Source organism: Schistocerca americana, chromosome 3 (genome assembly GCF_021461395.2).
Source record: "Schistocerca americana isolate TAMUIC-IGC-003095 chromosome 3, iqSchAmer2.1, whole genome shotgun sequence".
NCBI lineage: Eukaryota > Metazoa > Arthropoda > Insecta > Orthoptera > Acrididae > Schistocerca > Schistocerca americana.
Genome location: NC_060121.1, coordinates 415,607,671 through 415,620,428, shown reverse-complemented (window position 1 = coordinate 415,620,428; position 12,758 = coordinate 415,607,671). Strand labels below are relative to the sequence as shown.

At 39.7% G+C, this 12,758-nt stretch overlaps 1 protein-coding gene across 1 annotated transcript in view; it reads right to left on the bottom strand.

The window, feature by feature from the left end:
- LOC124606790 (28S rRNA (cytosine-C(5))-methyltransferase) overlaps window positions 1-12,758 on the bottom strand; it is an 80,970-nt gene that overhangs the window by 2,608 nt on the left and 65,604 nt on the right. The gene's annotated exons all lie outside the window — the stretch shown is intronic.

Sequence of the window (12,758 nt, the reverse complement as noted above, 5' to 3'; positions counted from 1 at the left end):
CTGCAGCAATTACTGCCATACAGTAAAAGAAGCATGTAAGAGAGGAACAAATGCAGCAACGATAAAAGAATAGCATATGTTATAGAACATACAAACAGAAAGGACAGTACATCGACCTAGCAGCACCTCTCTGAATTTTTTTCTATTTCTTCCTCATCCCAGCTTCAAACACAGGATCAATACTGGTCACATTAGCATCTGATATGCTGTTTCCTTTAGAGACATATCAAACTTTTGGAGATGTTCCCTACAAATGTAAGACTTCTAGCTGCTTTCCCTGCTACTGATATTACTCAAAATCAAGTGACAGGCTGCAGAAATTAAACACCAATTTTGTAATCACGTCATGTTGAGTTTTTTTTCTGTTTGTTATGGTTAGTGTCTCGCATTTACCAACATTTAATGCTCCATGCAGTGCACCATGTGACAATACAGTTTTTGTTGTCCTACATTTATTTATTTAATTTTCCAAAAAACTTCACTATAGATAACTGCACCACCACAATCTGAGTGTGTTGCTAACCCTACCTCACAAATAATAATTTATGTATACTGAGAACAACAGTGATCCTATTGAATTTTCCTGGAGCATATTTGATGTTACTTTTGTTTCTGTTGAATATTTGCCATCCAATATAATATACTAATTTCTACTAGCAAAAAATTGTTCAAGGCTTTCCCTTATTTGCTAAGATACATTGTATAACCTTGTTTATTAATCGACTATGTGATGAGGTGCTGACTGTTTTTCAGAAATCTAGGAAGGTGGAATCTACCTAGTGATCTGCACCTATTGTATGCTACATTAGATTAGTTTAACTTGATTTAGTTTTCATACCATAGACCCAAAAATGAGAGGGTGTGGAATAACTCAGAAAGTATAAAATAAAAAGCAAAAACATCTGAATATAATACTCAGTACCCCGATAATCTGTCAGGAGATTGTCAAAATAGGTGAGTACATTACAGTAAACTGGAACTGATAATATTTACAGAATTAACACACTGTCAGAATGAAACATAGTTATGCACTTTTAATAAGTTTATCATACACAAAATACCTAATCTGGACTGTTGTGACCAAGCGCTGTCAGAACTGAAATCTACCAGACATTTTTACTTAAGCTTGTCTAACAGTCCCTGTTAAGATATTCATCTACAGAGTACAAGGAGTTGTGTATAAAAAAGTCTTCTAAATTCTGTTTAAACTGTTTTAATGGTTGCTGGCAATTTATAAAAAATGTGAGTACCTGAATACTGGACTCCTTTTTGGACGGAGGTAAGTGATTTTTGGTCTTTATGTAGATTGTTCTTATTCCTAGTATTGACATTATGTATTGAGGTACTCGTTGGAAACAGAGATATATTAAAACTTCCTGGCAGATTAAAGCTGTGTGCCCGACCGAGACTCGAACTCGGGACCTTTGCCTTTCGCGAGCAAGTGCTCTACCAACTGAGCTACCGAAGCACGACTCACGCCCGGTACTCACAGCTTTACTTCTGCCAGTACCTCGTCTCCTACCTTCTAAACTTTACAGAAGCTCTCCTGCGAAACTTGCAGAACTAGCACTCCTGAAAGAAAGGATATTGCGGAGACATGGCTTAGCCACAGCCTGGGGGATGTTTCCAGAATGAGATTTTCACTCTGCAGTGGAGTGTGCGCTGATATGAAACTTCCTGGCAGATTAAAACTGTGTGCCCAACCGAGACTCGAACTCGGGACCATTGCCTTTTCATTCTGGAAACATCCCCCAGGCTGTGGCTAAGCCATGTCTACGCAATATCCTTTCTTTCAGGAGTGCTAGTTCTGCAAGTTTCGCAGGAGAGCTTCTGTAAAGTTTAGAAGGTAGGAGACGAGGTACTGGCAGAAGTAAAGCTGTGAGTACCGGGCGTGAGTCGTGCTTCGGTAGCTCTGTTGGTAGAGCACTTGCCCGCGAAAGGCAAAGGTCCCGAGTTCGAGTCTCGGTCGGGCACACATTTTTAATCTGCCAGGAAGTTTCATATCAGCGCACACTCCGCTGCAGAGTGAAAATCTCATTCTGGAAACATCCCCCAGGCTGTGGCTAAGCCATGTCTCCACCATATCCTTTCTTTCAGGAGTGCTAGTTCTCCAAGTTTCGCAGGAGAGCTTCTGTAAAGTTTGGAAGGTAGGAGACGAGGTACTGGCAGAAGTAAAGCTGTGAGTACCAGGCGTGAGTCGTGCTTCGGTAGCTCTGTTGGTAGAGCACTTGCCCGTGAAAGGCAAAGGTCCCGAGTTCGAGTCTCGGTCGGGCACACAGTTTTAATCTGCCAGGAAGTTTCATATCAGCGCACACTCCGCTGCAGAGTGAAAATCTCATTCTGTAGAGATATACTACTTGCAACAAATTTCATTGCGGAATAAATAAACTGAGAAGCAGTGGGTAAAACCAAAGTTCCTTGAACAGGTTTCTACATTATGTTCTTGTATTTACACCACATGAGTCTTATTACATGCTTTTGTATGCTAAAAATGTTTGCTCAGTTTGACAAGTTAGCCCAGAGTATGATCCTGTATGACATAATACAATGCAAGTAAGCAAGTATGCAAGTTTCTTTATATTTATAGCTCCTACATCTGTCATCATTCTCACTGAAAATACAGACTTGTTTAGGTGCTTCAGCAATTCTGTGGTATGCTCTTCCCAACTCGATTTATTATTATTGAGTTGTAACCCCAGAAATTTACACTGTCAACGTCTTTGATTTGCATGTCTTCATATGTTACACACATGCTGGAAGGATATCTCTTACAGGCTTTGAACTGCATATAGTCAGTCTTTTCACAGTTTAATGACGGTGAATAAGCTTTAAATCATTTATTAAAGTCAGTGAAAATTTAAGTAGCAGTCATTTCTAAATCTGTACATGACTTGATACTTACTGCAGTGTTTGTACCATCTGCTAACAAAACAAACTTGGCATCTGGCAATGTAACAGACGTGAGGTCATTAATGTACACAGGAAAAAGCAAGAGACCCAAGATGGAACCTCGAGGAACACCGCACGTAATTAATTCCCAATCAGACGAAGACTGACTGCTTGTTATCAGGTATTTCACAACAACCACCACCACCTTTGTTTCCTGTTAGTTAGGTAAGAATCGAACCATTTCACAGCACTGCTGGTGATACCATAATATTTTGATTTACTGAAGAGAATGCTGTGATTCACACAGTCAAAGGTTTCTGACAGGTCATGGAAAATGCCAGTAGCCTCTAGTTTGTTATCTAGTGAATTAAGTACATTGTCACTGTACATGTAAAAAGCTGTCCTGTATCGGAAGCCAAGATGAACACAAACTTTGAAATGGAGAATATATAATTTGCAGTCAAGTGCCTAAGGAGATGCTTGAACACAACCTTTTCAAATATTTTTGGAAAAATCCTGTAAAAGTGAAACTGGTCAATAGGTTGATGGTATCTCTTTACCTCACTTCTTGTATAGAGGCTTGACTTCAGCATATTTTAGCCAGTCTGGAAATGTTCCGCTAATAAGAGAGTGATTATAGAAATAACTTCAGATAGAATTCAACTCACATAAGCACTCTTTGATTAACTTCATTGATATGTTATCATAATCACTAGGACAGTTGGATTTTAAGGATTTTATGATGCATGCTACTTCTTTGGGAGACATGAGTGTCACTTCCATTTGACTGAAGTTACTTGTTTGGAGTGTTGTTAGGTATTCCATTGCACTGTCTACCGACCTGATAACCCCAAGCTGTCAGTAACACAAACAAAGCACTTGTTTAAGTGGTTTGAAACACTACATGCAGTTGTTACCAATGACTCATTTATTTTTAGAGCCCACCTGTCTCTGTCTTCATTATAACCCATACAGTTTGTATTTTGTTGCCTGATATAATTATCTTTTTCTCATAATAAAGATGCTTGCATTTCTGGATCACATGCTTCAATACTTTGCAGTATTCTTTGCAATGTTTTACAATGCTAACATCAGAGCTGTTACTAGATAGTAGGTACAATCTCCTTTTTGTCCCACATATCTTTATTCCTTGTGTAATATATTGTTTATTTTTTGACTTCTGTTTGACTTGAGTTACCTTTAGGGGAAAACAATTTTCAAAAGTGGAAGCAACTTTATTAATGAATGCTCTGTATTTTCTGTTTTAGTCAGAAGTATTGTAAACATCTATCCAGTTCATGTCTTTGAGCAATCTATAAAAATTCTCAATTTTTGACAGTGCTCAGATTTAATAGATTTTTTATCCTCCAAGTTTCAACATTCAACAAAAGATGCTGCATGTCATGATCAGGTAGTTCATTTGCTATTGGTTTTGTGATATGACTTTTTTCCATTATGAAATATTACTTCTGTTGCACAAGCTTCTAAGTGCTGCTCTGAGCAAAATTTATTAATATCAATATTCTTGAAGTCAAAACAGTTTCTGACAAATGTGGCAACTCCTCCTTTCTCCACATTTTCTCTGCAGAAGTAAGAAGCTAACTTGCATCCTGTAACATTTAACACGATGTTTAGAGAGGCAGATTATATCAACCGGTTTGCTCAATTCTAATTCTTCCACACAAATAAGCAACTCATTAAGCTTTCCCCTTAATCCTCAGATACTCTGATGCAATAAGGATAACTGATTTTGTGCACTGTCCGGATTACAACTGGATAAATCTAATTTTTCTGTCAATTTTTGAATATCTCCAGTTTCAATAAGGGGCTGTTTGCATGAATTGTGCTCTGTCACATCACCTGTACTGTACCACAGGTATGTTAGCACTTGTGATAGTGCCCTCACTTAAGTTATTTGCTACTAGAACCGACAGTTTTCCCTTCCCTTTCCTGTTGAGATGAAGGCCATGCCTAGTGCAGTACCACACTGATAAGAGACCGCAGACCTGAGCCAAGCAGTTGTTCCACCTCTAAATTAACTCTCCTAACACAAGAGTTTAAATGGGGCTGGTCATGGCGCCTCAGGACTGATACAAGTCCAACACCTCTATGTCTCGTTGCTGATGCCATCTTTACCAGGTCACACTCAACTGAATAACTAGGGTCCCTGTCTATGCTGTTGCCCACCGCACCTACTATTACCATGGTGTCTTCCTTTGTGAAGTCTCTGCAAAGTGAACCTACATCATCTATCACCTTATCCAGACTTGCACTAGGTAAAACAGCCTCATGATCCAGTAACTTAGTTCATCCTGCAACAGTTGGCCAACACCTCTACCATGTGAACTACCTAACAACACAACTTTCTTCTTCTTCTTCTTCTTCTTCTTCACAACTTTTTCTGACTTCTTACTTCTCAAACACTTTTTGAAAGTTCGCTGTGTCCTACCTAGTACTACATCTACTTGTGACTCATCAGTTTCCCACTGTGACAACAGATCAAACCTGTTTTCCACACTGACAACAAAACTGTCTGAAGAAGTCATATTCCTATTTCTTCTGTAGCCTGTTGTCACTTCCCACACTCTTTTCCCTTCTCCCCTCTTAACTTTTCCAGATCTTGTTTTGTCTTATCTAGTTCCACCTGAAGGGCAGCAATCTTCTCCTCTTGTCCCACTATTTTCCTACCTCTACAGCAGATCGTACACAACCAATGAGCCTTGTTTATTTCCCCAATTCCCACAACAATCCATATGAAAGAAACCGTAACAACCCTCACACCATACACAAGAACTATCGATCCTATGGCAAGTAATACATTTCTCACACATGGCAAACAAATTTTACCTGTAGTCTAAATTAACCAAGAATAACTTCCTAGACTATTCAATTAATATATAAAATTTCTTAGAAAGTATAGGCATAAAGTTTGGATACTAACTGAAAATTTCCAGAGAAATAGAAACTACGTAACTGGACAAAAGTAAACAATGAGCTGAGCCTACAGTATATGAAATTTTCACTTATTTCCAAACTTTTCAGTTGAGCTACTTACTAGGGAATCAAATAGATAGTGTGTAAGACTAAACTAACAATACAAACTGTATTTTACTGAAATAATCAAATAACTTACAGTATATGATAACGTAAACAAACCTAGTCCAAAATCGCACGTATGAAATGTTTTCTTTTTCTGAAAAACACGCAAATAAATGTGGAACCTTCAATTGATGGCTTACACTAGATATTAATTTACTTATTTATGATATACTATTGCCTTAATTAATTGCCATTACACAATTAAACATTTGTCTTTATGTGAGGTCTGAATTGATATTGTGTATGAAACAAGCAAGTTGTGTTTAACATGAATGATTATTGCTGAACCTGTGCTGACATGAATGATTATTGCTGAACCTGTGCTGATTCTTGGAGATACGCTTTTGTCCTCCAAGATCCTCAGAATGTCCAAATTTATAACTTGCTCTTTGAATCTACAACAGATGGATACTAAGTGTATTGGTCTGCAGTACAGTACATCCATTCTTTTATCTTGTTCTATAAACAGAACTCGTTGCCAATCTCATTCCTATAACAAGTAGCAGCTTAGTTCGCATTTCTAAATATTTCCACTGCATGCTCTAACACATCTAAATCTACCTCAACATTCCCACTCTTCAAACCACAGTGAAGTGAAAGGCAGAGGGTATTTATGATCTATGCTGTATTAGGATTTCTTCCCTTTCCATCTGTGTGTGGAACGCAAGGAGAATTACTGCTTAAACGCAGCTGTGCACACCAAACATAGTCCAATATTGTCTTCGTGATTCCTAAAGGAACAATATGTAGAGGGCTGTAGTACATTCCTAGATTCCTCATTTAACAGCAGTTCTTGAAAAATTTTAAGTGGACTTTCACAGGATAGTTGATGTCTATCTCCAAGTACCTGAGAGTTTATATTCTCAAAATTTTCACCAAGCTCTTCAGTGTGTCATACAAATCTATGACCATATGTGCCACCCTTCTTTAATTTTAATTCTGGTTTATAGTGATGAACCCACAACTCATTTTCTGTGATTATTCTGTTGAAGATGGTTAGTCTAAACTGCTGAGAATCTACAGAATACTGATGTCACCCTTTTGTGAGCATTCATAGCCATGTGACCCACACTTGGCAACCAAAAATAACTATTACTTGCACCCTGGGGACAATTTTGGCTTGGTCACAATACATTAATGGTTTTCTTTTTCTGTTGCTAAAATGCAGATATTATAATCTGCCAGTCAGCTGCGAGTGTAAACAAACTAGAATTAATACTGCCGGAGGGGAGAGGAGTGGTGCAGGGAAAAAATTCCAGTCCCCCCATCTCAGCATTTTTATGAAAGCAGAACAGACATATGGTCACAGGGATTATCAATCCCTTCTGGTGTTGTGATGGTCATAATTAAACTCCTTGATGAACTAACTTCAAAATAAGAAAAGAAAACAATGACCAAGGCACAACACAAAGCAATCACTAATGGCTACTGTGCAATTACATGTTGAGGTTCGCATGATAGAACAGGACATTTCAGGTCCAACCTCTATTGCTATTTGGCCCACTGTTCAAAACACCTGATTCCTAAAACTGTCATGTTAAATGTGTCCATATTATAACAATTTTTGAACTTTAAATAGTAAACAAATGTACACTTTTCTTTGTTCTACGATTCTAGGTCCCACAGCTGAGTACTATGTTGCATTATGTGGCATATATTTTACACAGACAATTCAACCACTCATGACTGCATGGTGCCTGAGCACAGAGCGCACTGATGCCTTGTGTTCATGTACCTTTTAGTTTGCAAACACATTCTTACACAAATTATCTTTTCAAATTGAGCTTCACCAGATAATGTGCAATACCAGTAACTGAAAACTGATTTCACAATGAAATAACGTCTATTGAATAATTTTGGGTTTTTACATTTTGAAACACATTTTGTTCTTATATACACATTTATTGCAAAATGTGAATTTTCTCAGGTCCCTAGTCATAGAGAAAGTCTGGATAATTTTTGACTTACTCTCATATTTTCGAAGCTCATTCAAGGGAATAGAAATTGTTTTGTTTGGCTCTTCAAATACATCCATACTTACCTCCAGTGCTGTTTGGGGAGGCTATCAATAGTTGGTTGTACATTTCTCTCGAATGAAGATACAGATGGTAACGTAAGATGACAAATACAAATTCAGTGAATTTTCACTGGAGTTCTAACAGTAAAAAGTCATGCTGTTTCCCAAATAGTTAAAATTAACTATTTTCTTCTGTGTTGCCCCTTACTTGTTTTAATCAGGGATAAATGGATAACTATTGAAACATCTATCTGGTAAATAATAACAGCAGCAGATGACCAAAACAAGATTAACTGAGAAAATAATGTGAGTGCTGCAATGAGATAAAAGAGAAGGCTTGGTGATTTTTTAAAAATATGCCCACACCAACATACACATCTTTGTACATTAAAATTCATTAAGTCTGAGGGTCTACAATACGAGATGAAGAATATGAGGTTTCACAACAAACAAAAAATACTACTTTCATTCCAAAGAAGCTGTTTGTCACTGAGTTAAAGCAAAATTGTTTTTTAATTTTGAACAGTGTTGTTACAATGTGACAAACTTCAGTTGGCTCTTGATAAATTTCATGGCTGTGGTCAATAAGTTTACTACAGATTTTTTCTTGAGCTACATCTGAAAATGTGGATTCGTCACGGTTCTGGCTCAAAAGCGTTGAGAGTGATAATGTAATTAGTGTATTTAAAGAATATGTTCAATTAGTGGTGGCTGTCTACAAAGTATAATCCATTTCACTGCTGCTCAAACTTTTTTGTGTGTTGTTTTCTGAGAGCTTACATAGAATCTCAGGCATTTTTCACTTCCAGTGAAGAACAACGAAATACGAACTCCTACCTAGCCGATCAATTTTGAAGAAAATTGTCACACCATAAAGTAAAAACAACAACGCAGATAAGTAGTAATGCCCTAACATGAACAGTTCCTCTTTAGTATTAGATCTCAATAAGTTGACTTGTTTGTTATCATTATCACAAATTAAATGAAGAGTTTAGAACAGAGAGTGTGAGGAAATAACATCTACATCTTAATGATCACTTCTAAAGCCTGCATTACAGTAACAACAAATGAGTGAGTGTGTCATCATCCAGAGAGCATTTAGGTACTACACTGGAGTGTTAACTGGTCAACGGATGTGCAGAGTTTATAATGGTCTTTGAATGTACTGGCTCCTTTATATATAGATACATTACTTAAATGCAATTTAAGTGACATTTCACTAATTTGTTCACAAGCAATAAAGGTTTAAGTAAATAATGGAATGGCTACATACGAGAAATAAACCAACAACTCATGCAAAAAAGAGTGCTAATAAATTTGGTAGTGCATATTTCTGTTTATGGGCTGAAATTAACTTATGTATCCATAAATACAAGATACAACCATCAGAGGCATTGAGTTGTTGCCAGGCATATGAACTAGACTGAAAATTACGCTAACTTTCGAATAATTCTACCTCAAGGAAGAGTACATAGTGTGCCATCTCCCTCCCCCAACACACACCTGTATGACTACATTATGCCATCTGCAGTTCTGAAGGTTGACTGGGGTGAAAGACTGATGGGTGGAGTGGGTCAGGGGACAAACAAGGTAAGGGTGGGAGGGAGTGTTGGGGAAGGGTGGCTGACTGCTAAGAGGGAGGCAGCGGGTGCACAAGATAGGAACACAGGAGGGGGAAGTAGCAGGTGCACAGGACAGGACAGGAATGCAACACAAGCACCAGTACCAGTGAGTTGGTATAGCATATGACGACATGGAGGAGTGGACTTGAAGGGGATGGCAGAGCAGAGAAATTGGAGACCGTGGGGAAGAAGATGTAGGTTCAGTATGAATCAAGTTAGATCCTGGGGCATATTGAAGGATGGTGGTGGGGGTGGGTATGGGGTCTAAGAGAGATTGAGGCCAGCAGGATTACAGGAATGAAAAATGCATTACAGGGGCAACTTCCACCTATGAAGTTTAAACAAGCTGTTTCAGCTCACAATCTTTCCTGTAACTTCCAAAGCAGTATTCTTCTCAGTTAAACATGTCATTCTTTATGTAATCTGACAATGCTGATTTCAGACTGAAAGGAGTTATGCAGTAAAGACAAACTAGTCTGAAAAACAGAGACATAAACTTACAAAATTCGAAACATTTAGGACAGGAAAACAGCAACATACATCACTTAGGAATGAAACAAATAGGAAGAGAAGGGAAGTCAAAGCAAAACAGCTACAGGAAAATTTCAAATAAATCAAAAATAAAATGGTCTCAAGAAAAGCTTGTTCAGCATATAGGAAAGTCAAAACAAATTTTGGTGAAACCTGACTCCATCAACCAGGGCATGTAACTGGACAAGAAAAAAAATTCTGGATATTTCTCAGTTACAAATTCACTTTTTCCTGGGTGAAAATATGCTTTTTCTATGTTAAGTGACAATATATTTTCTCTCAGAGCTGTAATTAACTTATAAAATCTTTGAATGGTAAATGTTTTTCACAACAGCACAGAACTTCCCTGCACTTTTTATATATATATATATATATATATATAAAAAAAAAACAAAGATGATGTGACTTACCGAACGAAAGCGCTGGCAGATCAATAGACACACAAACAAACACAAACACACACACAAAATTCAAGCTTTCGCAACAAACTGTTGCCTCATCAGGAAAGAGGGAAGGAGAGGGAAAGACGAAAGGATGTGGGTTTTAAGGGAGAGGGTAAGGAGTCATTCCAATCCCGGGAGCGGAAAGACTTACCTCGGGGGGGAAAAAGGACAGGTATACACTCGCACACACACACACATATCCATCCACACATATACAGACACAAGCAGACATATTTAAAGGCAAAGAGTTTGGGCAGAGATGTCAGTCGAGGCGGAAGTACAGAGGCAAAGATGTTGTTGAAAGACAGATGAGGTATGAGTGGCGGCAAATTGAAATTAGCGGAGATTGAGGCCTGGCGGGTAACGAGAAGAGAGGATATACTGAAGGGCAAGTTCCCATCTCCGGAGTTCTGACAGGTTGGTGTTAGTGGGAAGTATCCAGATAACCCGGACGGTGTAACACTGTGCCAAGATGTGCTGGCCGTGCACCAAGGCATGTTTACCCACAGGGTGATCCTCATTACCAACAAACACTGTCTGCCTGTGTCCATTCATGCGAATGGACAGTTTGTTGCTGGTCATTCCCACATAGAATGCATCACAGTGTAGGCAGGTCAGTTGGTAAATCACGTGGGTGCTTTCACATGTGGCTCTGCCTTTGATCGTGTACACCTTCCGGGTTACAGGACTGGAGTAGGTGGTGGTGGGAGGGTGCATGGGACAGGTTTTACACCGGGGGCGGTTACAAGGGTAGGAGCCAGAGGGTAGGGAAGGTGGTTTGGGGATTTCATAGGGATGAACTAACAGGTTACGAAGGTTAGGTGGACGGCGGAAAAGACACTCTTGGTGGAGTGGGGAGGATTTCATGAAGGATGGATCTCATTTCAGGGCAGGATTTGAGGAAGTCGTATCCCTGCTGGAGAGCCACATTCAGAATCTGATCCAGTCCCGGAAAGTATCCTGTCACAAGTGGGGCACTTTTGTGGTTCTTCTGTGGGAGGTTCTGGGTTTGAGAGGATGAGGAAGTGGCTCTGGTTATTTGCTTCTGTACCAGGTCGGGAGGGTAGTTGCGGGATGCGAAAGCTGTTGTCAGGTTGTTGGTGTAATGCTTCAGGGATTCCGGACTGGAACAGATTCGTTTGCCACGAAGACCTAGGCTGTAGGGAAGGGACCGTTTGATGTGGAATGGGTGGCAGCTGTCGTAATGGAGGCACTATTGCTTGTTGGTGGGTTTGATGTGGACGGACATGTGAAGCTGGCCATTGGACAGGTGGAGGTCAACATCAAGGAAAGTGGCATGGGATTTGGAGTAGGACCAGGTGAATCTGATGGAACCAAAGGAGTTGAGGTTGGAGAGGAAATTCTAGAGTTCTTCTTCACTGTGAGTCCAGATCATGAAGATGTCATCAATAAATCTGTACCAAACTCTCTGCTGGAAATATCACTTTGCCACTAAGAAAAATGATCCTAATCCTACTCCTAATGATCCAACTCCCCAAGACACCATCCAAATTGAACCCTGCCTGGAACAGTTCCGTCCTCCGTCGCAGCGGGATCCACCTCCTCTTCCTCAAAATCACCCTCTCCAAACCTTCCAGGAATTTCTGACTTCCAGCCTTGCATCTCAATCCTTCTTAAAAAATCTTAATCCTACTCCCAACATCACCACTGCTGAAGCCCAGGCTATCCGTGATCTGAAGGCTGACCGATCCATCGTCATTCTTGCGGCGGACAAGGGTTCCACGACCGTGGTACTTGATCGTCGGGAGTATGTGGCTGAGGGACTGCGTCAGCTTTCAGACAACACCACATACAAAGTTTGCCAAGGTAACCCCATTCCCGATGTCCAGGCGGAGCTTCAAGGAATCCTCAGAACCTTAGGCCCCCTGCAAAACCTTTCACCTGACTCCATCAACCTCCTGACCCCACCGACACCCCGCACCCCTACCTTCTACCTTCTTTCTAAAATCCACAAACCCAATCATACCGGCCGCCCCATTGTAGCTGGTTACCAAGCCCCCACAGAACGTATCTCTGCCTACGTAGATCAACACCTTCAACCCATTACGTGCAGTATCCCATCCTTCATCAAAGACACCAACCACTTTCTCAAACACCTGGAATCCTTACCCAATCTGTTACCCCCGGAAACCATCC